We start from the raw sequence: 27,183 nt of genomic DNA on the forward strand, positions 1-27,183 counted from the left end.
CATGAGTGTTAGCCTGCTGGCAGGTGCCCCTGGCTGCTGGGGGATGGGAGTGCTGGGGGACATGAGTGGGGGCCTGCAGGCAGGTGCCCCTGACTGCTGGGGGGTGGGGGTGCTGGGGGACATGAGTGGGACATGAGTGGGGGCCTGCTGGCAGGTGCCCCTGACTACTGGGGGTTGGGGGTGCTGGGGACATGAGTGGGACATGAGTGGGGGCCTGCTGGCAGGTCCCCCAGACTGCTGGGGGGTCAGGGTGCTGGGGGAAATGAGTGGGACATGAGTGGGGGCCTGCTGGCAGGTGCCCCTGACTGCTGGGGGGTGGGGGTGCTGGGGGACATGAGTGGGAGCATGCTGGCAGGTGCCCCTGACTGCTGGGGGGTGGGGGTGCCGGGGGACATGAGTGAGGCATAAGTGGGGGCCTGCTAGCAGGTGCCCCTGACTGCTGGGGGGTCGGGGTGTTGGAGGACATGAGTGGGACATGAGTGGGAGCCTGCTGGCAGGTGCCCTGACTGCTGCGGGGTGGGGGTGCTGAGGGACATGAGTGGGGGCTGTTAGAGAGAATTCTCTGTTTAGGCTACATTTCCTAACCTAGTGAGTCCCCCAGCAGCTTTGCTGGATGTCTGGAGTTTGTTTTTTCCATCCTGCCAAGAGTGAGACTCTTTTTCTCCCACTCTTGGACATGAATGTGTGTAATTCCTTTGAATGTCAATGTGTTCTATGGGCTATGGGGTCTTTTACTCCATAGGGTCTCATATGTTTTGCTATGTGTGTTACACTGCACCCTCCGTGCCGTAGCACTGGGGCGTCCTAGCGGACCTCCATCATAGACTCCATACCCGGGGACTGACTACTGTCTCCCCGGGCATGTAAAGTCACCATTGGCTTTACTAGACCTACATTTACTAACAGAACTAGTACAAACCATCCTATTGTGGACGTACTAGTAGGCGTAATTCGATTACTCCTGGGTCTGTTATTCGAGGGGGCACAGTCCCGTCCCCCCTCGTCGAGTTTTGACTGGTGGCAGTGGAAACTACTTGTTATGTTCGACCCCGAATATAACCCTATGGGATTCTTCCCATTGGAGATTGATACTTTTCCTCGTTAATCTCTAACATACCACCGGTTTACTGATCTTAAATAAGTCTATCGGATGGTATTTTCTGCCAGAACTCGGTTTTTAAAATGGCGTCTGTGTTCGTCTCTGTGACTCCTAAACCAAAGGTTGAGCCCTTTGTTCCACTTTTGGCGGGCTTCTGTACAGAGACCCTCCAAAGTGGTGCCATTCTGTCGGGGTTACCACAGGGGTGTGGGAGGGGGTTTAGGCACCCTGGACTGAGTTGCCTTGCCAACTCCAGTCATACTCTGGTGTGATTGGCCCAAGTGGTGAGCCACCTCGCTCACCACTTAGCGTGTTTTGATTGACAGCTAGGCTGAATGAATGGGGGTTTTCTGCATAAAAGCAGGGCTTTTGGGACTGGATCTTCAGAAGTCACCACAGGACCTAAGAATCCGACGAGGGTAAAGCTGAGCCAACCTGCAACGATGACACCTCCGGTGGAGCCCTGCGGAACCGACTCACCACTTCCCGACGACAGGAGATCTCCCTGCCGGAGAGTCTCTTCCCCTGACTGGTGGGAGCAACCAGTCCCCTTTGCTTTTTCTTCGCTCCAGGACGCAGTGGTCAAATTGCCCGTGCAGAGCACCTCGGCAACCGGATAGCCACTACCCCTGTACCGCGACCAAAGGTTGTGCCTTGTGACGGAGCACTCCGCGGCTGGTCTCTTCCCTGGTGGTGCACCAGACTTCACTTTTCTTCGACGACGAGATCATCTCTTCTCTTGGCAAAGACCCGACGTGCATCCACCACCAGGAACAACTGCCCCCTCCGGAGCTGTCTGTCCACAAACAAGGTACCGTGTCCGCCTGGCTTCCCTTTCTGCCGGATCAAGTGAGGTTTCTTAATCCTCGCCTTTCCATTGGGTCGCCTCCAAGCTTTCTTTAACGTGTTGTTCTGAACTGGTCCAATCTTTCCATAACAATTTTGCGATAAAGACTCGAAGCGCATTTCCACTGAGACACTTTTTGGGACATATCGCCTTGCCTCTCTCCGAGTGGGCCTGGCCTCTGAACTTTGTGATCTGCAGTAGACCCTGCCTTACTTGCCTTGCATTTGTCCGAAAAGTTTTGGTACTGAGTTGATTTCATAACCTGCCTTATTTTTCTCTCCCGTCCTAACGAATACTAGAGTACCATCTAGGTTAAAGCACACACCTCTGTCTGCAAATAAGTGATGCCGGTGAACCTAGACTTGTCAAACTATTGTTAGGGGGATTTATCTTTTTCTTCGTATAGTAATTGTGATTGAAGTTGTTTGCCGTATTAGTGCCAGAGTGTTTTCCATAGATGTGCTGTTATAAATAAATACCTTTATATCTTTACACCAAAGCCTTGGTCCGTGTTTGCTCGTTCTACTGTGTAGATTGCCCTATATTGTATACTCCACATACTGCCTAACTCTTCTTGAGGGAAGTTTGACTGCTCAGCCACAGCTACCAAGTGAATCTGTGTGGTACAGACTGCTACCAAGTGGGTTTACTGCCAAACACCTGTAGTCCTAGATCTTTTGCAGTGGTCCCAGAGGGAACTGCACAGGTTTCCGCCTAACACGGGCCAGCTGGCAGGTGCCCCTGACTGCTGGGGGGTGGGGATGCTGGGGGACATGAGTGGGGGCCTGCTGGCAGGTGCTCCTGACTGCTGGGGAGTGGGGATGCTGAGGGACCTGAGTGGGGGCCTGCTGGCAGGTGCCCCTGACTGCTGGGGGATGGGGGTTCTGGGGGACATGAGTGGGGGCCTGCTGGCAGGTCCCTCTGACTGCTGGGGGTTGGGGGTGCTGGGGGACATGAGTGGGAATTGAGTGGATGCCTGCTGGCAGGTGCCCCTAACTGCTGGGGGGTGGGGGTACTGGGGGACATGGGTGGGACATGAGTGGGGGCCTGCTGGCAGGTGCCCCTGACTACTGGGGGTTGGGGGTGCTGGGGACATGAGTGGGACATGAGTGGGGGCCTTCTGGCAGGTGCCCCTGACTGCTGGGGGGTCAGGGTGCTGGGGGACATGAGTGGGACATGAGTGGGGGCCTGCTGGCAGGTGCCCCTGACTGCTGGGGGGGGTGGGTACTGGGGGACATGAGTGGGGGCCTGCTGGCAGGTTCCCCTAACTGCTGGGGGGTGGGGGTGCTGGGGGACATGAGTGAGGCATGAGTGGGGGCCTGCTAGCAGGTGCCCCTGACTGCTGTGGGGTGGGGGTGCTGGGGGACATGAGTGGGACATGAGTGGGGGCCTGCTGGCAGGTGCCCCTGACTGCTGGGGGGTGGGGGTGCTGGGGGACATGAGTGGGAGCCTGCTGGCAGGTGCCCCTGACTGCTGGGGGGTGGGGGTGCTGAGGGACATGAGTAGGGGCCTGCTGGCAGGTACCCCTGATTGCTGTGGGGTGGGGGTGCTGGGGGATATGAGTGGGGGCCTGCTGGCAGGTGCCCCTGACTGCTGGGGGCGGGGGTGCTGGGGGACATGAGTGGGAAATGAGTGGGTGCCTTCTGGCAGGTGCCCCTAACTGCTGGGGGGTGGAGGTGCTGGGGGACATGAGTGGAGGCCTGCTGGGAGGTACCCCTGACTGCTGGGGGGTGGGGGTGCTGGGGGACATGAGTGGGGGCCTGCTGGCAGGTGTCCCTGACTGCTGGGGGGTGGGGGTGCGGGGGGACATGAGTGGTAGCCTGCTGGCAGGTGCCCCTGACTGCTGGGGGGCGGGGGTGCTGGGGGACATGAGTGGGGGCCTGCAGGCAGGTGCCCCTGACTGCTGGGGGGTGGGGGTGCTGGGGGACATGAGTGGGACATGAGTGGGGGCCTGCTGGCAGGTGCCCCTGACTACTGGGGGTTGGGGGTGCTGGGGACATGAGTGGGACATGAGTGGGGGCCTGCTGGCAGGTGCCCCTGACTGCTGGGGGGTCAGGGTGCTGGGGGACATGAGTGGGACATGAGCGGGGGCCTGCAGGCAGGTGCCCCTGACTGCTGGGGGTGGGGGTGCTGGGGGACATGAGTGGGAGCCTGCTGGCAGGTGCCCCTGACTGCTGGGGGGTGGGGTGCCGGGGGACATGAGTGAGGCATAAGTGGGGGCCTGCTAGCAGGTGCCCCTGACTGCTGGGGGGTCGGGGTGTTGGAGGACATGAGTGGGACATGAGTGGGAGCCTGCTGGCAGGTGCCCTGACTGCTGGGGCGTGGGGGTGCTGAGGGACATGAGTGGGGGCTGTTAGAGAGAAATCTCTGTTTAGGCTAAATTTCCTAACCTAGTGAGTCCCCCAGCAGCTTTGTTGGATTTCTGGAGTTTGTTTTTTCCATCCGGCCAAGAGTGAGACTCTTTTTCTCCCACTCTTGGACATGAATGTGTGTAATTCCTTTGAATGTCAATGTGTTCTATGGGCTATGGGGTCTTTTACTCCATAGGGTCTCATATGTTTTGCTATGTGTGTTACACTGCACCCTCCGTGCCATAGCACTGGGGCGTCCTAGCGGACCTCCATCATAGACTCCATACCCGGGGACTGACTACTGTCTCCCCGGGCATGTAAAGTCACCATTGGCTTTACTAGACCTACATTTACTAACAGAACTAGTACAAACCATCCTATTGTGGACGTACTAGTTGGGGTAATTCGATTACTCCTGGGTCTGTTATTCGAGGGGGCACGGCCCGTCTCCCCTCACCGAGTTTTGACTGGTGGCAGTGGAAACTACTTGTTATGTTCGACCCCGAATATAACCCTATGGGATTCTTCCCATTGTAGGAGATTGATACTTTTCCTCGTTAATCTCTAACATACCACCAGTTTACTGATCTTAAATAAGTCTATCGGATGGTATTTTCTGCCAGAACTCGGTTTTTAAAATGGCGTCTGTGTTCGTCTCTGTGACTCCTAAACCAAAGGTTGAGCCCTTTGTTCCACTTTTGGCGGGCTTCTGTACAGAGACCCTCCAAAGTGGTGCCATTCTGTCGGGGTTACCACAGGGGTGTGGGAGGGGGTTTAGGCACCCTGGTCTGAGTTGCCTTGCCAACTCCAGTCGCACTCTGGTGTGATTGGCCCAAGTGGTGAGCCACCCCGCTCACCACTTAGCATGTTTTGATTGACAGCTAGGCTGAATGAATGGGGGTTTTCTGCATAAAAGCAGGGCTTTTGGGACTGGATCTTCAGATGTCACCACAGGACCTAAGAATCCGACGAGGGTAAAGCTGAGCCAACCTGCAACGACGACACCTCCGGTGGAGCCCTGCGGAACCGACTCACCACTTCCCGACGACAGAGGAGATCTCCCTGCCGGAGAGTCTCTTGTCCTGACTGGTGGGAACAACCAGTCCACTTTGCTTTTTCTTCACTCCAGGAAGCAGTGTTCGAATTGCCCGTGCAGAGCACCTCAGCAACCGGATAGCCACTACCCCTGTACCGCGACCAAAGGTGGTGCCTTGTGACGGAGCACTCCGCGGCTGGTCTCTTTCCTGGTGGTGCACCGGACTTCACTTTTCTTCCACGACGAGATCATCCCTTCTCTTGGCAAAGACCCGACGTGCATCCACCACCAGGAACAACTGCCCCCGCCGGAGCTGTCTCTCCAGAAACAAGGTACCGTCTCCGCCTGGCTTCCCTTTCTGCCGGATCGAGTGAGGTGTCTTAATCCTCGCCTTTCCATTGGGTCGCCTCCAAGCTTTCTTTAACGTGTTGTTCTGAACTGGTCCAATCTTTCCATAACAATTTTGCGATAAAGACTCGAAGCACATTTCCACGGAGACACTTTTTGGGACATATCGCCTTACCTCTCTCCGAGTGGGCCTGGCCTCTGAACTTTGTGATCTGCAGTAGACCCTGCCTTACTTGCCTTGCATTTGTCCGAAAAGTTTTGGTACTGAGTTGATTTCATAACCTGCCGTATTTTTCTCTCCCGTCCTAACGAATACTAGAATACCATCTAGGTTAAAGCACACACCTCTGTCTGCAAATAAGTGATGCCGGTGAACCTAGACTTGTCAAACTATTGTTAGGGGGATTGATATTTTTCTTCGTATAGTAATTGTGATTGAAGTTGTTTGCCGTATTAGTGCCAGAGTGTTTTCCATAGATGTGTTGTTATAAATAAATACCTTTATATCTTTACACCGAAGCCTTGGTCCATGTTTGCTCATTCTACTGTGTAGATTGCCCTACATTGTATACTCCACATACTGCCTAACTCTTCTTGAGGGAAGTCTGACTGCTCAGCCACAGCTACCAAGAGAATCTGTGTGGTACAGACTGCTACCAAGTGGGTTTACTGCCAAACACCTGTAGTCCTAGATCTTTTGCAGTGGTCCCAGAGGGAACTGCACAGGTTTCCACCTAACACGGGCCTGCTGGCAGGTGCCCCTGACTGCTGGGGGGTGGGGGTTCTGGGGGACATGAGTGGGGGCCTGCTGGCAGGTGCTCCTGACTGCTAGGGAGTGGGGGTGCTGAGGGACATGAGGGGGGGCCTGCTGGCAGGTGCCCCTGACTGCTGGGGGGTGGGGGTGCTGGGGGATATGAGTGGGGGCCTGCTGGCAGGTGCCCCTGACTGCTGGGGGCGGGGGTGCTGGGGGACATGAGTGGGAAATGAGTGGGTGCCTTCTGGCAGGTGCCCCTAACTGCTGGGGGGTGGAGGTGCTGGGGGACATGAGTGGAGGCCTGCTGGGAGGTACCCCTGACTGCTGGGGGGTGGGGGTGCTGGGGGACATGAGTGGGGGCCTGCTGGCAGGTGTCCCTGACTGCTGGGGGGTGGGGGTGCGGGGGGACATGAGTGGTAGCCTGCTGGCAGGTGCCCCTGACTGCTGGGGGGCGGGGGTGCTGGGGGACATGAGTGGGGGCCTGCAGGCAGGTGCCCCTGACTGCTGGGGGGTGGGGGTGCTGGGGGACATGAGTGGGACATGAGTGGGGGCCTGCTGGCAGGTGCCCCTGACTACTGGGGGTTGGGGGTGCTGGGGACATGAGTGGGACATGAGTGGGGGCCTGCTGGCAGGTGCCCCTGACTGCTGGGGGGTCAGGGTGCTGGGGGACATGAGTGGGACATGAGCGGGGGCCTGCAGGCAGGTGCCCCTGACTGCTGGGGGTGGGGGTGCTGGGGGACATGAGTGGGAGCCTGCTGGCAGGTGCCCCTGACTGCTGGGGGGTGGGGTGCCGGGGGACATGAGTGAGGCATAAGTGGGGGCCTGCTAGCAGGTGCCCCTGACTGCTGGGGGGTCGGGGTGTTGGAGGACATGAGTGGGACATGAGTGGGAGCCTGCTGGCAGGTGCCCTGACTGCTGGGGCGTGGGGGTGCTGAGGGACATGAGTGGGGGCTGTTAGAGAGAAATCTCTGTTTAGGCTAAATTTCCTAACCTAGTGAGTCCCCCAGCAGCTTTGTTGGATTTCTGGAGTTTGTTTTTTCCATCCGGCCAAGAGTGAGACTCTTTTTCTCCCACTCTTGGACATGAATGTGTGTAATTCCTTTGAATGTCAATGTGTTCTATGGGCTATGGGGTCTTTTACTCCATAGGGTCTCATATGTTTTGCTATGTGTGTTACACTGCACCCTCCGTGCCATAGCACTGGGGCGTCCTAGCGGACCTCCATCATAGACTCCATACCCGGGGACTGACTACTGTCTCCCCGGGCATGTAAAGTCACCATTGGCTTTACTAGACCTACATTTACTAACAGAACTAGTACAAACCATCCTATTGTGGACGTACTAGTTGGGGTAATTCGATTACTCCTGGGTCTGTTATTCGAGGGGGCACGGCCCGTCTCCCCTCACCGAGTTTTGACTGGTGGCAGTGGAAACTACTTGTTATGTTCGACCCCGAATATAACCCTATGGGATTCTTCCCATTGTAGGAGATTGATACTTTTCCTCGTTAATCTCTAACATACCACCGGTTTACTGATCTTAAATAAGTCTATCGGATGGTATTTTCTGCCAGAACTCGGTTTTTAAAATGGCGTCTGTGTTCGTCTCTGTGACTCCTAAACCAAAGGTTGAGCCCTTTGTTCCACTTTTGGCGGGCTTCTGTACAGAGACCCTCCAAAGTGGTGCCATTCTGTCGGGGTTACCACAGGGGTGTGGGAGGGGGTTTAGGCACCCTGGTCTGAGTTGCCTTGCCAACTCCAGTCGCACTCTGGTGTGATTGGCCCAAGTGGTGAGCCACCCCGCTCACCACTTAGCATGTTTTGATTGACAGCTAGGCTGAATGAATGGGGGTTTTCTGCATAAAAGCAGGGCTTTTGGGACTGGATCTTCAGATGTCACCACAGGACCTAAGAATCCGACGAGGGTAAAGCTGAGCCAACCTGCAACGACGACACCTCCGGTGGAGCCCTGCGGAACCGACTCACCACTTCCCGACGACAGAGGAGATCTCCCTGCCGGAGAGTCTCTTGTCCTGACTGGTGGGAACAACCAGTCCACTTTGCTTTTTCTTCACTCCAGGAAGCAGTGTTCGAATTGCCCGTGCAGAGCACCTCAGCAACCGGATAGCCACTACCCCTGTACCGCGACCAAAGGTGGTGCCTTGTGACGGAGCACTCCGCGGCTGGTCTCTTTCCTGGTGGTGCACCGGACTTCACTTTTCTTCCACGACGAGATCATCCCTTCTCTTGGCAAAGACCCGACGTGCATCCACCACCAGGAACAACTGCCCCCGCCGGAGCTGTCTCTCCAGAAACAAGGTACCGTGTCCGCCTGGCTTCCCTTTCTGCCGGATCGAGTGAGGTGTCTTAATCCTCGCCTTTCCATTGGGTCGCCTCCAAGCTTTCTTTAACGTGTTGTTCTGAACTGGTCCAATCTTTCCATAACAATTTTGCGATAAAGACTCGAAGCACATTTCCACGGAGACACTTTTTGGGACATATCGCCTTACCTCTCTCCGAGTGGGCCTGGCCTCTGAACTTTGTGATCTGCAGTAGACCCTGCCTTACTTGCCTTGCATTTGTCCGAAAAGTTTTGGTACTGAGTTGATTTCATAACCTGCCGTATTTTTCTCTCCCGTCCTAACGAATACTAGAATACCATCTAGGTTAAAGCACACACCTCTGTCTGCAAATAAGTGATGCCGGTGAACCTAGACTTGTCAAACTATTGTTAGGGGGATTGATATTTTTCTTCGTATAGTAATTGTGATTGAAGTTGTTTGCCGTATTAGTGCCAGAGTGTTTTCCATAGATGTGTTGTTATAAATAAATACCTTTATATCTTTACACCGAAGCCTTGGTCCATGTTTGCTCATTCTACTGTGTAGATTGCCCTACATTGTATACTCCACATACTGCCTAACTCTTCTTGAGGGAAGTCTGACTGCTCAGCCACAGCTACCAAGAGAATCTGTGTGGTACAGACTGCTACCAAGTGGGTTTACTGCCAAACACCTGTAGTCCTAGATCTTTTGCAGTGGTCCCAGAGGGAACTGCACAGGTTTCCACCTAACACGGGCCTGCTGGCAGGTGCCCCTGACTGCTGGGGGGTGGGGGTTCTGGGGGACATGAGTGGGGGCCTGCTGGCAGGTGCTCCTGACTGCTAGGGAGTGGGGGTGCTGAGGGACATGAGGGGGGGCCTGCTGGCAGGTGCCCCTGACTGCTGGGGGGTGGGGGTTCTGGGGGACATGAGTGGGGGCCTGCTGGCAGGTGCCCCTGACTGCTGGGGGTTGGGGGTGCTGGGGGACATGAGTGGGAAATGAGTGGGGGCCTGCTGGCAGTTGCCCCTGACTGCTGGGGGGTGGGGGTACTGGGGGACATGAGTGGGACATGAGTGGGGCTTGCTGGCAGGTGCCCCTGACTGCTGGCGGGGGGGTGCAGAGGGACATGAGTGGGTGCCTGCTGGCAGGTGCCCCTAACTGCTGGGGGGTGGGGGTGCTGGGGGACATGAGTGGGGGCCTGCTGGCAGGTGCCCCTGACTGCTGGGGGGTGGGGGTGCTGGGGGACATGGCTGGGTGCCTGCTGGCAGGTGACCCTGACTGCTGTGGTGTGGGGTGGTGGGGACATGAGTGGGGGCCTGCTGGCTGGTGCCCCTGACTGTTGGGGGTGGGGGTGCTGGGGGACATGAGTGGGAAATGAGTGGGGGCCTGCTGGCAGGTGCCCCTGACTGCTAGGGGGTGGGGGTACTGAGGGATATGAGTGGGGGCCTGGTGGCAGGTGCCCCTAACTGCTGGGTGGGGTGATGGGGGACATGAGTGGGGGCCTGCAGGCAGGTGCCACTAAGTGCTGGGTGGGGTGCTGGGGGACATGAGTGCGGGCCTGCTGGCAGGTGCCCCTGATTGTTGGGGGGTGGGGGTGCTGGGGGACATGAGTGGGACATGAGTGGGGGCCTGCTGGCAGGTGCCCCTGACTGCTAGGGGGTGGGTACTGAGGGATATGAGTGGGGGCCTGCTGGCAGGTGCCCCTAACTGCTGGGTGGGGTGCTGGGGGACATGAGTGGGGGCCTGCTAGCAGGTGGCCCTGACTGCTGGGGGGTGGGGGTGCTGGGGGACATGAGTGGGAGCATGCTGGCAGGTGCCCCTGACTGCTGGGGGGTAGGGGTGCTGAGGGACATGAGTGGGGGCCTGCTGGCAGGTACCCCTGATTGCTGGGGGATGGGGGTGCTGGGGGACATGAGTGGGGGCCTGCTAGCAGGTGCCCCTAACTGCTGGGGGTGGGGGTGCTGGGGGACATGAGTGGGAAATGAGTGGGTGCCTTCTGGCAGGTGCCCCTAACTGCTGGGGGGTGGGGGTGCTGGGGGACATGAGTGGAGGCCTGCTGGGAGGTACCCCTGACTGCTGGGGGGTGGGGGTGCTGGGGGACATGAGTGGGACATGAGTGGGGGCCTGCTGGCAGGTGCCCCTGACTGCTGGGGGGTGGGGGTGCTGGGGGACATGAGTGGGGGCCTGCTGGCAGGTGCCCCTGACTGCTGGGGGGTGGGGGTGCTGGGGGACATGAGTGGGACATGAATGGGGGCCTGCTGGCAGGTGCCCCTGACTACTGGGGGTTGGGGGTGCTGAGGACATGAGTGGGAGCCTGCTGGCAGGTGCCCCTGACTGCTGGGGGGTGGGGGTGCTGGGGGACATGAGTGGGGGCCTGATGGCAGGTGCCCCTGACTGCTGGGGCGTGGGGGTGCTGGGGGACATGAGTGGGGGCCTGCTGGCAGGTGCCCCTGACTACTGGGGGTTGGGGGTGCTGAGGACATGAGTGGGACATGAGTGGGGGCCTACTGGCAGGTGCCCCTGACTGCTGGGGGGTCAGGGTGCTGGGGGACATGAGTGGGACATGAGTGGGGGCCTGCGGGCAGGTGCCCCTGACTGCTGGGGGTGGGGGTGCGGGGGGACATGAGTGGGAGCCTGCTGGCAGGTTCCCCTGACTGCTGGGGGTGGGGGTGCTGGGGGACATGAGTGAGGCATGAGTGGGGCCTGCTAGCAGGCACCCCTGACTGCTGGGGGGTGGGGGTGCTGGGGGACATGAGTGGGACATGAGTGGGGGCCTGCTGGCAGGTGCCCCTGACTGCTGGGGGGTGGGGGTGCTGGGGGACATGAGTGGGAGCCTGCTGGCAGGTGCCCCTGACTGCTGGGGGGTGCGGGTGCTGAGGGACATGAGTGGGGGCCTGCTGGCAGGTACCCCTGATTGCTGGGGGGTGGGGGTGCTGGGGGACATGAGTGGTGGCCTGCTGGGAGGTACCCCTGTCTGCTGGGGGGTGGGGGTGCTGGGGGACATGAGTGGGACATGAGTGGGGGCCTGCTGGCAGGTGCCCCTGACTGCTGGGGGGTGGGGGTGCTGGGGGACATGAGTGGTGGCCTGCTGGCAGGTGCCCCTGACTGCTGGGGGGTGGGGGTGCTGGGGGACATGAGTGGGGGCCTGCAGGCAGGTGCCCCTGACTGCTGGGGGGTGGGGGTACTGGGGGACATGAGTGGGACATGAGTGGGGGCATGCTGGCAGGTGCCCCTGACTACTGGGGGTTGGGGGTGCTGGGGACATGAGTGGGACATAAGTGGGGGCCTGCTGGCAGGTGCCCCTGACTGCTAGGGGGTCAGGGTGCTGGGGGACATGAGTGGGACATGAGTGGGGGCCTGCTGGCAGGTGCCCCTGACTGCTGGGGGGTGGGGGTGCTGGGGGACATGAGTGGGAGCCTGCTGGCAGGTGCCCCTGACTGCTGGGGGGTGGGTAGCCGGGGGACATGAGTGAGGCATAAGTGGGGGCCTGCTAGCAGGTGCCCCTGACTGCTGGGGGGTCGGGGTGTTGGAGGACATGAGTGGGACATGAGTGGGAGCCTGCTGGCAGGTCCCTGACTGCTGGGGGTGGGGTGCTGAGAGACATGAGTGGGGGCTGTTAGAGAGAATTCTCTATATAGGCTGAATTTCCTAACCTAGTGAGTCCCCCAGCAGCTTTGCTGGATTTCTGGAGTTTGTTTTTTCCATCCTGCCAAGAGTGAGACTCTTTTTCTCCCACTCTTGGACATGAATGTGTGTAATTCCTTTGAATGTCAATGTGTTCTATGGGCTATGGGGTCTTTTACTCCATAGGGTCTCATATGTATTGCTATGTGTGTTACACTGCACCCTCCGTGCCGTAGCACTGGGGCGTCCTAGCAGACCTCCATCATAGACTCCATACCCGGGGACTGACTACTGTCTCCCCGGGCATGTAAAGTCACCATTGGCTTTACTAGACATACATTTACTAACAGAACTAGTACAAACCATCCTATTGTGGACGTACTAGTAGGGGTAATTCGATTACTCCTGGGTCTGTTATTCGAGGGGGCACTGTCCCGTCCCCCCTCGTCGAGTTTTGACTGGTGGCAGTGGAAACTACTTGTTATGTTCGACCCCGAATATAACCCTATGGGATTCTTCCCATTGGAGATTGATACTTTTCCTCGTTAATCTCTAACATACCACCGGTTTACTGATCTTAAATAAGTCTATCGGATGGTATTTTCTGCCAGAACTCGGTTTTTAAAATGGCGTCTGTGTTCGTCTCTGTGACTCCTAAACCAAAGGTTGAGCCCTTTGTTCCACTTTTGGCGGGCTTCTGTACAGAGACCCTCCAAAGTGGTGCCATTCTGTCGGGGTTACCACAGGGGTGTGGGAGGGGGTTTAGGCACCCTGGACTGAGTTGCCTTGCCAACTCCAGTCATACTCTGGTGTGATTGGCCCAAGTGGTGAGCCACCTCGCTCACCACTTAGCGTGTTTTGATTGACAGCTAGGCAGAATGAATGGGGGTTTTCTGCATAAAAGCAGGGCTTTTGGGACTGGATCTTCAGAAGTCACCACAGGACCTAAGAATCCGACGAGGGTAAAGCTGAGCCAACCTGCAACGACGACACCTCCGGTGGAGCCCGGCGGAACCGACTCACCACTCCCCGACGACAGGAGATCTCCCTGCCGGAGAGTCTCTTCCCCTGACTGGTGGGAACAACCAGTCCCCTTTGCTTTTTCTTCGCTCCAGGACGCAGTGGTCAAATTGCCCGTGCAGAGCACCTCGGCAACCGGATAGCCACTACCCCTGTAATACGACCAAAGGTTGTGCCTTGTGACGGAGCACTCCGCGGCTGGTCTCTTCCCTGGTGGTGCACCAGACTTCACTTTTCTTCGACGACGAGATCATCTCTTCTCTTGGCAAAGACCCGACATGCATCCACCACCAGGAACAACTGCCCCCGCCGGAGCTGTCTCTCCACAAACAAGGTACCGTGTCCGCCTGGCTTCCCTTTCTGCTGGATCGAGTGAGGTATCTTAATCCTTGCCTTTCCATTGGGTCGCCTCCAAGCTTTCTTTAACGTGTTGTTCTGAACTGGTCCAATCTTTCCATAACAATTTTGCGATAAAGACTCGAAGCGCATTTCCACTGAGACACTTTTTGGGACATATCGCCTTGCCTCTCTCCGAGTGGGCCTGGCCTCTGAACTTTGTGATCTGCAGTAGACCCTGCCTTACTTGCCTTGCATTTGTCCGAAAAGTTTTGGTACTGAGTTGATTTCATAACCTGCCTTATTTTTCTATCCCGTCCTAACGAATACTAGAGTACCATCTAGGTTAAAGCACACACCTCTGTCTGCAAATAAGTGATGCCGGTGAACCTAGACTTGTCAAACTATTGTTAGGGGGATTGATCTTTTTCTTCGTATAGTAATTGTGATTGAAGTTGTTTGCCGTATTAGTGCCAGAGTGTTTTCCATAGATGTGTTGTTATAAATAAATACCTTTATATCTTTACACCGCAACCTTGTTCCGTGTTTGCTTGTTCTACTGTGTAGATTGACCTATATTGTATACTCCACATACTGCCTAACTCTTCTTGAGGGAAGTCTGACTGCTCAGCCACAGCTACCAAGTGAATCTGTGTGGTACAAACTGCTACCAAGTGGGTTTACTGCCAAACACCTGTAGTCCTAGATCTTTTGCAGTGGTCCCAGAGGGAACTGCACAGGCCAGCTGGCAAGTGCCCCTGACTGCTGGTGGGTGGGGATGCTGGGGGACATGAGTGGGGGCCTGCTGGCAGGTGCTCCTGACTGCTGGGGAGTGGGGATGCTGAGGGACATGAGTGGGGGCCTGCTGGCAGGTGCCCCTGACTGCTGGGGGATGGGGGTTCTGAGGGACATGAGTGGGGGCCTGCTGGCAGGTGCCCCTTACTGCTGGGGGGTGGAGGTGCTGGGGGACATGAGTGGGACATCAGTGGGGGCCTGCTGGCAGGTGCCCCTGATTGCTGGGGTGTGCGGGTTTTGGGGGACATGAGTTTGTGGTCACTAGTGCAAGGTGACATGTGGCCTGGCTGGGGGCATGCCCATGGTGGATGGACTGGCTGCGGCACATGACCAGGTGTGCAGGGTAGTCCCCTGTGGTGTGGGCTGCCTGCAGGGGCCGTGGAGGGGGTAGAGGGGACACCTGGGAGGACCTACAGTGTTAATTCACGTGTGGGACTCCACGCGCACCCCGCTGGATACACGTACCCCGCTCTGACAGCGTAATCGCTTGTGAAACTTCCTGCGCACCCCCGAAATACACGTACCCTGCTCGCACTGGGCCAATCGCGTGTTGAACTTCCCGCGCCCCACCGTAATACATGTACCCCGCTCGCACTGGGCAATCGCGTGTGAAACTTCCCACGCACCACCGTAATACATGTACCACACCTGCAGGGGCCGTGCAGGGGGTAGAGGGGACACCTGGGAGGACCAACAGTGCTAATTTACGTGTGGGAATCCACGCGTGCCCCGCTGGATACACGTACACCGCTCGCACTGTGCCAATCGCGTGTGAAACTTCCCGCGCACCCCCGTAATACACGTACCCCGCTCGCACTGTGCCAATCGCATGTGAAACTGCCCGCGCATCCCCGTAATACACGTACCCCGCTCGCACGGGGCCAATCGCGTGTTAAACTTCCCGCGCACCACTGTAATACATGTACCACGCTCTCACTGGGCCAATCGTGTGTGAAACTTCCCGCGCTCCCCTGAAATACACATACCCCGCTCGCACTGGGCCAATCACGTGTGTAACTTCCAGCGCACCCCAGTAATACACGTACCCCACTCGCACAGGGCCTATCACGTGTGAAACTTCCAGTGCACCCACAAACTACACGAAGTCCGCTCCAATCGTGCCAGCCGCGTGCGCCACTTGTGCACTGAATTCTATGAATTACCCTGTATGTTTCTTATAGTTGAATGATGTGTTGATATCATTTTGATATGATGGAAGGTGCTTTGGCTAATAGGTCCTGAAATGCAGGCTAATGAATGTCCTTGTAGTCCTTTGTATTTGCGCACTGGACAGATATCCATATTTTGTAGTAGTTTCATTTTTGATTTTGTCTTTGCCTTTCACATATTGATTGAGGAACTGGCCTAAAGATTTGAAAGATATTTTTGGCAATGTTACACATTGACATGTATGGCCATTTGTATACTGGATGTTCTGGTTCAGTCGAATAGAGAGGTGATACTGAATTTTCTGGGGATATTTTTGTAAGCAGTATTTCTTGTTCCATTATGGTATTATTACGTTTTTCATACCCTCATCCACTGTCATGTATGGCAATTGTGTTTGTTTGCTTTTGTTTGTATGCTTCTTCATTGAAATATGGTTCTGTGCTCGTGGTGTGACTCCATTCACCTCCACAGATATTTAAGAAGTTATTTTTGTTGACATTCCATTTATTGAGAAGTCTTTTTTGTATTTTGGTAGTGAGTTTTGTTAGTGGTTTCATTTTGTTTAACACTAAAATAAATAACTTACTTTTGAGAAGGATTGCACTATCTATCAAAGCTTCTAAGATTAATTTTCTACGGTAGGTTTTAAGGGTTGTGCATGATTTCTCTCCTGGTTTTATAAGATTCTGAAGGACTCTGTCGCGGAACATTTTTTGTAAAATCCTGTTTTTGGTATGGTTAGTTGCCACTACATCAAGATTTATAGGAGCAGTGTTAGCAGTAGTGGTAGCTGAATTATTGTTAATTACTTTCTGTTTCGTTTTACATTTTGAAAGAGGAGGGAACGTTTTTGTATTGGAAGCTGGTTTTGGTTCGCTTAATGAATCTATTAGATCTTTTGTTTGAACTTTTTGTACAAATTCTGCTAGAGATGGATGCTTATTTTGGACAGTTATTTTCATTTGCTCTACTTCTGTGTTGCTTTCTACGGACTTGCTTTTTGGTAGGTTTGTTGAAAAAAAAAAGAGTGTATGGTTTGGGCTTTTCTGCAATGTATGCGTGCTGTGTGCATGAGTGTCTGAGTATGATGGTAAGGATGTATGTGGCGGTGTGTGATTGTGCATTGGGCAGCTACAACCAGCTGGGAAGGCTATTCTTGTATTTGTGTGTTACTAAACTGAGGTTCAGATGACAGTAGAAAGTAAGCTACTGGTAATGGTATAGAATTAAAACAGTTCTTTGTTCTGTAATACTAACATTGTAGGGGCTAAATTATGTCATTTGTGCGCCGAAAAATTGGGTTTTGTGTGCCATTCTGCCTGCTAATCCCAGTTTAACAAATGGGGATTTGTGGGCACCATGGTGCACAAATCTCCGTTTTTCGGTGCAAAAATTCCATGAATCAACCCCACATTGTGTTTTAGTGACAGTAAGAGTAAGAATATTATGGTAGTATTGTACTTACTCTTTTTGTGTGGAGTTAGCTGGTTTCTTCTGAGTTGTTGTTTGTGCTTCAGATGCTGCTGCTTTTCCGGAGTGTGGTCTTCACTGCAATTGTAAAATAAAGAAGTTAGTAATTGTGTGTGTTTATAGCACTGCTGTTAATTTAGATGTTGATTTTTATGTTTTTGTAGTAGTATTCTTGTTTGATATCTGAACATAGTGTGTGCCTTTCCTTTGACTATGTGCAGCCTTTATATTTTACTCACAATATGTTAGTTCAACATGCTTTGCAAAGGAGTAGAGTACTAAGTGTATGAAACTCACTTGGTTTTTTAAGGCTGTGTTATTGAATGTTAGGAGAAAGAAGAAATGATGATATCTTTATGTTGCAATTGTTATAAGGTAAATGGCAGAAACTGTATAGAAAATCATGGAATGTATGCATTTGTGAAGGTGTGGGTAATAAAACAGAATGCTGTTATTGCAGCAGGGAGCTTTTCAATGATAGTGTCTATCTGTGTGAGTGTGTGAAGATGCATACCTTACCCTGGCTGTGTGTAATTTTATAATACACTACTAAGTGTTTTTCTACAATTATACTGTTATTTCTCCCATCTTCTAATATTATAATTTTTTTTAGATAGCTGTGTGTGTAAAAATAAATTTAGATAGCAGACAGGTTTGGAAGTGACAGTTGATTATAGCAGATGGGGAAAAATGACAGTAAGTTCATGTTATAAGTTATACAGATTAAGTAGCAGTTACTCTGTTTATATGCATTCATAAGAGTTCTACATGTACTGTGCAGAAAATATGCATAATACCTGTAGTTTGTATTCATGCATGTGGATATTCATGCAACTGAAAGTAGAAATCTTGGAGACTTGTACAGTAGTTTTTGGAGAAGGTGCTTTCCAATGAGATAAGTCTTGTACTAAGAGTGATCAACAGCACACGAAGCACAGAACTCTGATGATGGAGTTAGATGTAGAGGTCTTGGATGTGATTGGTGGATGGTTGTGTGATGTTTAGCTGTATCCAATGAGGGAATGGCACATAGAGTGATGTGGAAAGGGTAGAAGGGTTGTCTAAGAGTTACGTGGTCCGCAGACACCACGGCTGTCCGCGGACAGGGCTTGCCACATCTGGGGTTTTCCACCAAAGCCATCATGGAAAGGGGATGGCAGGGATCAGCCAATCAGATGTTGAGGTTGTGGATTTGTGTTGAAAGAGACTGTGTGTTGTGAAGATGGCAGAGGTGGAGAAAGTCAGGGTGTTGGTGCTTGGAGATATGTTTGTGCATGGTTTACATCAGTATGCTCAATGCAGGCATGTGGCAACAATTTTGATGTTAAAGGAGTGGAGGTTTTGTCTGGAGCATTGTACCTGATTGCAAGTTTATGAAGATATGGGCAAGATGAACAGTCCCCATGTGGTAGTTTTGAACTATTGTCCTTTCCATTTGGGCTATGTCAGTGCCTCTACTTTGTTGCCAGATTCGGAACACTTGGTTCAGGCAGTAATGAACATCCTTCCAAATGCCAAAGTAATTTTTTCTGGATTAGTAGCTCGGACAATATGGGACAATAGTTCTTTTTTTTTGTCCTCAGCAAAACATTGCTAGGTGTGCAATCAACTGAGGCATGTGTGCTTTCATGCTTCATGCTTAGAGGTGGTATGTTCTTCTGTAATAATGAGAATATTGATTCCAGTAATGCTGTTTATTTTAAAGAAGATGGCATTTCTTTATCTGTTATGGGAAATGCCATGCTGTTTTGGAATGTAAGGGTTGCTTTGGAGAAGTTTATGTGAAGATTTGTATAGGGTACATTTAGAAGCTTGTGCATTCCTGTTGGTAGTTTCACATCTTTCCACATTTGAAGTGGTGCTGCACCATTATGGATTTATGTGATGATATTTGCATACATATTGAATTTGTATCAGCATTGTTAGATAGGTGGTGACTCATTTGCATAGTTGGTGGTTTCAGAGGTTACTGAGGATAGTTTTGAACCCTCATACTTAGTAGTTTTTCTTTTACGTATCATGTAGGAAACAATATTAGTGTCATTTTTGTACATTTATTGTTTCTCTGAGTGTAATCATTGGTTTCATTGGGGAAAAAAGTGTACAACAGACATATTCATGTTGTTGTTGGATACTTACTGTATGCTAAATTGTTCTAGTTCCACAGTGTAGAAGGTGATTCTTTTTTTGTGCAATTATGTAGGTACTGGTGGGTTGTTGGGGAACAGGGTATTCTAATTTTGTACATCAATGACTACATTTTGGCCTCAAGCATATTAAGTAGGCATTTGCAAGATTAGCAGGTAATCTCTGCTTTCGAGTAATGGAAGTATCATTGCAGTCCAACCAAGACCATTGCTTTCTAATGTATGCAGTATAGTGGCCTGCACTGGTTGTGTCGCCTGTGTAGTAGGTTATGGCTACTATTGTGAAGATTTTCTTGCCAAGTGATACCTGTCCGTGTGTGAAGGTAGTAAGTTTGTGGTTATTTTGGTTCCATCTGGATGGTATCTTAAAAACATTAATATTACATATTGACTGTGTGATTGAATATGTAACATCAAACAATTATTTGAATTGCAAGAAGTACACAATATGCTATGGTTTGCATTTTGTACCAGTTGCTGAATTGGAATGGATTCACAGTTAGGTATTGATACATAGTCAAAGGGTTTGTTAGGGACTTGTTCCTGAATGACACGGTTGCAAAGAGTCCATGTATGTTTCCACATGTAGGAAATCTGAAAGATTTCACTGAAATATTTCATTTATGGGTATGTTCTTGCTTTCCAGTATTTGTAGTAAGTACATTAGACATTCCTGTGGATCTTCTTGTCTGTTTAACATGAATTTCACCATTGCAACACAGTAGTCCAATTCCTGCCTTATTCCTGAGACACTAAGTGTTGTCATGATTATTTGCTGCATTTCTGTGAAGGATTCACATTTGTAAACATAACTGGTACGAGGCTTTTAAATAATTTTTGTCAACAATTGCTAGAATTTGGAATAGAACATTCATTGCTACATTTGCCTAGCAATTTACATCAGTTGCATTGGAAAATTTGAATGGACCAGGTAGTTCTGTGTCTGAGTACATTTATGGAAGTGCACATGTTTTCTTTGAAGAGTTACTTGTCTTTGTATGTGGAGTTGGGTATCGGTTGTCCTTTTCAGTGCATTGTTCTGTGTTTTTCACACAGTATGAGCTGATTTCAATTTGTCTGGTTGGTTAGAACATCTGATTGCATGAGTTTTCTTTTAAAACCTTTGCGTTTTTGAGGAACAGGGTGAATTTTGAGATGGGGTGTGTAGACTGCACATAGTCTATTGCACTCTATGATGCAAGGAATGTCAGCGCTGATTGCACTTGCATCAAAATTAACTAGATATAGGGGGTCATTCCGAACCTGGTGGTAAGGGGTTAACAGCACCGGTAAAGGTGCTGGAGATGCCATACCCTTACCGCCTCATTACGAGTACTCCTCGCGGGACCCGCTAAGGATGCCTGGTTTACCAGGTGGCCTTAACGGGTCCTGCGAGCCCAGCATGCTAACAACAGGCCCATTGTTAGCATGCTCCGCATTCCCATTGAGCCCTATGGGGGCTTGAATGGGAATGGGGATGTTCAGGGTCTGGGTTCCTTGAATGAGGAATTACCGGGCCCTCCAAGGTCAGAATGGCCCGGTAATTCCTCATTAAAGGAACCCGGACCTGGTAACCGGTAAGGGGATAGCCATGTCACTAATAGCAGCATGGTTACCTCCTACCTCATAAATACCCCCATAGTCCTTTAAGTGTACGTAGGCATGACAGTGCTAAATAGCTCATGCCTTCTTTAAACACTGTGATGCCAATATCAATTAATGCTTGATCTAAGGTTAGACCTTGCGATTTATGTCATTATGTCAATGTATAGTCATTGCATAAGCTAGTGACAGAGAAAACAGTTCTCTGCGTACATACATGTCTTTGAAAAGAAGGAATGGAGCTGTTGTGTGTCTTATCTTTTTAACTTCGGAAAGTTTGTCAAACTGGATGTTGACAAACTGAATGCTGTTGTCCCATGGGTATGTCTTGAAGCCAACAACTGTACCAAGTTCTCCATTAAATAAACTTTGCTCTATGTCAAGGTTACGCTTTACCATTTCTCTACAGTTTACACATAATGTGAACATTTTCTCCAAACCAATTGTGTTGGAGATAGAGTTTTCTGAGGTAGTTATTCGTGCTATGGCTTGTTCACACTTAGGTATTGTCATACCTTGTACGTCCAGTTTGTCTGTGGAGTGAATTTCCATGAGTGTTGCATTTCTTTTTTCAGCATTGTTGCATTGAATTGTGCACAGCTTGCTAGAGTTGGCATTAAGGACATGCAGTTGCCATTTTTGTATGCTAATTGTTCCATGACATCAGTAGCACATGTGCTATGCCTGTAAAGTTCATGGATGCGTCTGGTATTTAGGGTAGACTGCGCTTCCTTCAATTGTACACCAAGCTGCATGTTTTTAAAATGTTGGCGTAGGTGAGGTCTGCTAACTGACACATGTTTTCAGGTAGTTCTCTGTATTGGAAATGTTGCCAGAGATTTACATTCCCGATGCTTCCAAGACTTTTACAGCACAGTTTGTGTCCTAAGCTTTTAAAGATAGGTACACCTTTCATTGGTGTTAATTGAAGGAGATCTCCAAAAATAATGACATGTTTTTCTCCAAAGAGTTCTTCGTAATGTGTTTTAAGGACCTCTTGCAATCTGACATGAATCAAAGCTAACATTAGGTTGGAAACCATGCTCACCTCATCTATTAGGAGCATTTTGATTTGTTTCAAAACTCAGCATAGCTCCATAGCAACTTCTGCTGAAAATGTGTAGTACTCTAATTTGTTTTGGTGTTCTACTGGAAGGAGTAGCAATCGGTGTAAAGTGACACCATCTATGTTGTAAGCAGCTAAACCTGTGGGGGCGGTTACAACAACTGATGATGTTGTTTGTTAATTGTTGGAGGGCGTTATTGATCATTTTTAATAATTATGTTTTCCCTGAACCAGCTTCACCACTTACATATGGCAGTACAGGTGTGTAGTTTTCACAGGTACAAGTTTTAGTTTTGTGCTGTATATCATGTTCAATATCTTTACTTCTAGAAAAATCATACGCTGCTCATTGTTTAGTTGGGATTTTAGTACAACAAACTCTTCTGTAGATTGATCATACTGACATATGGCGGTCTCTACTTCTGTCATGGTTAATCCTGCCTCATTTGCTATGAGTGGCTGTCAAAGGCATCAGAGAATGTTCACTGCTCTCAGCAGTGCCTACATTTAGTTGTGCTTGAAGTTCTTTGTCTTTTGGGTGTTCATTGTCCAATATTGTTTTTAACCATGTAAAGTTCACATGTGTTATGGTACTTTCACTTGCATTGAAAGCAATTTCATAGGCGGAGTGGGAGACTAATACATCTTTTCTCCATGGTTTGAGCCATGTAGTACAGTTCTTTGTGTTGAGGAGTTTTTAATGACAAGTTCATATGATTAATCAGGCTGAGTTTGGGAAGTTTCACCAGGCTGCCTTCACAACTTTCAACTCTGTATCTACCTTTTTTCTCATCTGGTTTAATGTTATTTTTGTATGAGAAGTTTTGGGCTATGTGGTACAGGCACAGTTGTCCAATAAGTTGTTTTTCAAAATGTCCTGGCTGTTCAGATCATTTTTGACTATTGTTTCTACGTCTCTGTTCGATTTGAGAACTCTTTTCCTGGATGCAGCAGGACCAAGGCTTAGCCACACTATGTTTTCAGATTCCCCATGTAAGGTGGTGCGGTTCAACAGTCTGCAGCATTGTAGCAGCCACATTCTCTATGGGACAGCATTTTTATGCCAAAGCTGTACAATCTATGTGACAGTGTTTTGTCAGATGATATGTCATCTCAGAGGTCTTTGAGCTCTGTTTTCACTGCTTTGATTAAGTAGGCTGGGACATATTGTGCAACTGCAGTGGTATTGTCCGCATTGTACTGAACATCTACGTTTTCATTCCATGGGAGGGCAATTATTGAATTGTAATCATTGATCTACTTTGATACTTCAGGTCTTTTTATGCAGTATGTGTTCTTAGGAGATTTCCCTTTCACACTGTGTCTGACCGAAGACATGGGGCCTCATTACAAGCTAGCCGGTCTGCAAACAATGGTACCGTTATGCTTGCTGGTACCGCTGTTTCCAGACCGGCAAACTACCTGGTGGGCAGACTGGCACCTGCTCGTAGACCTACACGGTAGCACCAGCACCTGTGTTAATGGTTCCGGTGCTACCGTTATCTGCATTCCCATTGGGCCCTATCAGGCTCAAATGGGAATGTGGACTAATAATTACCAGCACCTGGCAATAGGCAATTACCGGGGTTACCGGTGCCGGGATGCACCAGTAATTACCCATTGCCGGGTGCCAGTACAAATATGACTCAGGCGGCAGCTGTGCTGGTTTTACCAGCATGGCTGCCGCCAGATTCATAATGAAGCTGATGAAGCTGTTTACTTGTCCTCTTGCTGAAACTGGTCTAGGGAAACCAAAGTGGCATTTGGTGTAGTATATGCCTTTGTTCTTATGTTTGCGCCGATAATTATTTTCACACTTGTGTCTTTGAAACTGCAAAATGTGTGCATGTAGGTCACTATGTGTACTTTCTGAAGGGATTTCGCAAGTGACATAGCTGTGAATGAACTGCAAAACAATTGCATCACTGTCCTCAACAAATTTAGGAGCACTTTTAATCCACAAAAGCATGTGGATGTGTGGTGCTCCTCTGGCTTGATATTCTTTTCTCCAAAAGAAGTGGTTTCTCTCAGGTTTTCTTCAATGTTTATTTCTTTGTAGTATGCATTGCTTTCTTTAAGGTATTGCAAGGCTTTCCTAACTTTGTTTAAGTCCACTAGATGCTGCCATTTTTTAAAATCTTTTGTAGATACACCATTTACCAGGATAATCAAAGATTGTTCTATTGGCCTTTGCACTCATAAAGTGTCTACATTTTGTTTCTGATCTAATGATAAATAAACAACGTTTCCACTAATGCCTCTTAGTAATTCGGTGGGAGGCAATTTTGCAGTTTTTGGTTGAAGTCGTATTATTGCTTGAAATGGGCGTACTGTTTTGATTACGATGCTCTCAAGCAAATTAAGCTGCTGGAGTTAATTTGGAAGTAGAAATACTTCCAAATGATTACTGATTGCCGTGAAGGCATTTGGTTATTGTCAAGTTTTGCATTGCATTATGTGCACGGTACGGATGTGTTAGTAATTTTGTATTTGTTTTCAGCGATACGGTACAGAGCTAATTGAAACCATTGGAATGCCTCATTGTCTTCTATTTTGTGCATTATATATTTAGTTTTGGTGCTCTTTCTGTAGAAAGTTCTGTGACAACACACACATACTTGGTTAGGCACTTCAGCCGATGTGTCTTTGAACTTTGTATTTCTTTTGTGTATGTGTGACATAGAAAGTTGACATCTGCACAGTTGTCGCTAGTGTTGTCTGAAAGTGCAGGCATTTGTAAGTGCTCTTCAGTTCCAAATATTTTCTTTGGATGTGCTGTATTTCTTTGAGCAATTGTCTGACTGTACTGTGTAGGAGAATATAATTTAAATGATGCAGTGCTAAAGCTGGACTTTTTGCATAGTACAGTTTGTAAACAAGATTTTGTTCACTAGAATGATGTGTTGCTAACATGTTGATATAGTGGAAGGTGCTTTTGCAAGTAAGTCCAGAAATACAGGCTAAGGAATGTCCTCATAGTCCTGTGTATTTGCACACTGGACAGGAGTCCATAGTATTTCGTTAGCTTTCACAAAGTCGTTGAGGAACTGCTGAAAAGATTTTATAGAGTATTGGCGAATGTTACACATTGATGTGCAAGGCAATTTGTAGGTGGGGCATATTGGTTCAGTGGAATGGAGAGTGTCATCTAAGTTTGATGGGGATATTTGTGAAAGCAGTGTTTCTTCTTCCATTATAGTATTGTGTACCTTTTCATACCCTCGGCCACTGCTATGTATAGCAATTTGGTTTGTTTGGTCTTGTTTGTATGATTCTTCATTAAAGTATGGCTCTGTGCTCATGGTGTGACTCCACTCACCTGTACATATGTTGCTAAAGTTATCTATGCTGATATTTCATTTGTTTCGAAGTAGTGGTTGTAGTTTATCAATTAATTTTGTTAGTGGTTTAATTCTGTTTAAAAGTAATATAAACAAATTCCATTTCAGGAGCATTGCACTGTCGACAAGTGCTTCCAGGATCACTTTTATGCAGTGAGTTTAAGGGTTGAGCATGATTACTCCCCTCTATTTATTAGGTTCGAAAGGACTCTGTGGTGGAATAGTTTTTGTAAAAATAATTTTTGGGAATTCTTCCTTGTGGGGAAATTACCATTTGTACGTGCTCTGTTTGCAGTAGTGTGAGTTGCATTCTTTTTAGTACGTTTCTTTTCATTTCTACATTTTGACAGAGGAATTACAGTTTCCTTACTGGTAGGTGCTTTCATTTTCGTTAGTGACGAAAACAAGAGTAATGGTGTATTCTGTGAAGTGTGCAAGGTAAGTGCAAGGTAAGTGGCAGGCAATCTGTTGAAATGCATGTATGTACTTCGCTTAGTTTGGTAGGATACATTCACTGATCCTTTTCTGTGAGATTTTTATGAATTTTATAGGAGGTGTGTTAATGGGGAAAACAGTCGTAAAATGTAAAGAAAGAAAGAAGTAACCATTTGGATATTACAATGACTGGTATGGGTAAATGCCAACTCTGCACGCACATACCACTGTAGGTGATGGGAGAAATGACAGTATGCTTTTTGAGTACATTATGGAGGTTCAGTGGCAGGTACCCTGTTGCAAGGCACTTATAAAAGAGTTGCAAATGTACTGTATAGAAAATATTGATACCCGCAGGTTATGGGGATGGGTGGCGATGTGGATGAATCTGAATGCAGAAATTGCAGATAGTTTTACATTACTTTCCAGTAGAGGTGCTTTTGATTCACAGGCCACTTGAACTCTGAGTGTTTAACAGTTGGTATGGAGTGTTGAACAGAGATGATATTGTTAGATGCAGATGTCTTGGATGTGATTGGTGGATGCGTGTGTGACTGTTTAACAGTACCCAATGAGGGAGTGCTGGAAAAGGAGTACTGTAAAGGGAAGAAGGACTGCCAGTGCTTTACTGGGGCATGGCCCTCACGGTAGTTGGGGAAGTGAACAATCCTCATGCTGTCCTTCTTACTATGCTTATCATGGAAATGGGACTGTGGATTATCGAAGCAGGTGTTGAGGGCATGCTTAACAGGAACGGGTGGTAATACTTTTTTTATTGCTGTGTACTGTGATGATGGCAGAGATGCAGAGTGAGAGTGCTCATCTTTGGTGTTTGTGGGTGACCTGCAGACATATGCCCAGGGTAGCAGCATTGACAAACATTTTGGGGTGGAACGATTGCATGCTTTGTGGCACAGTGTGGCTCTACCGAGTTTGCAAGCAGTGATTGCAGAGTGCAGAGATGTGGCCACTTGGAGTACTGTTGACATTCTAGTTCTGCATTGTGGAGCACTGCATGTGGCTTTCCACACTGTTGCAAGTTTGCTTGGTGAACTCAAGTAGGTGATGAAAGCAGTGATACACCTTTTTCCCACTGCAACAGTGATTTTCTAATGCATACCACCAAGACTAGTGTGGAACAATCCAGGTGTACTTTCTTCCGAGGTAGAGAAGGAAAGGTGGCTTGTAAAAGGAAGGCATCCTTCCTTTCTTCTCCTTCCCCCTGAAGCACACTGTCTCCAGAGCTCTGGTTCTCTCTAGGCTGGACTATTGCAACAGCATCTTTCTAAATCTGCCTGGTTCTACTCTCCGCCCTCTACAACTCATCTAGAACAGGACTGCAAGACTTGTCATTGGCCTCAAGTCCAGGGATTGTATCTCTTCAGGACTGTAATCTCTGAAGTGGCTCACATTGGCTACA

This window comes from Ambystoma mexicanum, chromosome 3q (genome assembly GCF_040938575.1).
Source record: "Ambystoma mexicanum isolate Mex_15411 chromosome 3q, UKY_AmexF1_1, whole genome shotgun sequence".
NCBI lineage: Eukaryota > Metazoa > Chordata > Amphibia > Caudata > Ambystomatidae > Ambystoma > Ambystoma mexicanum.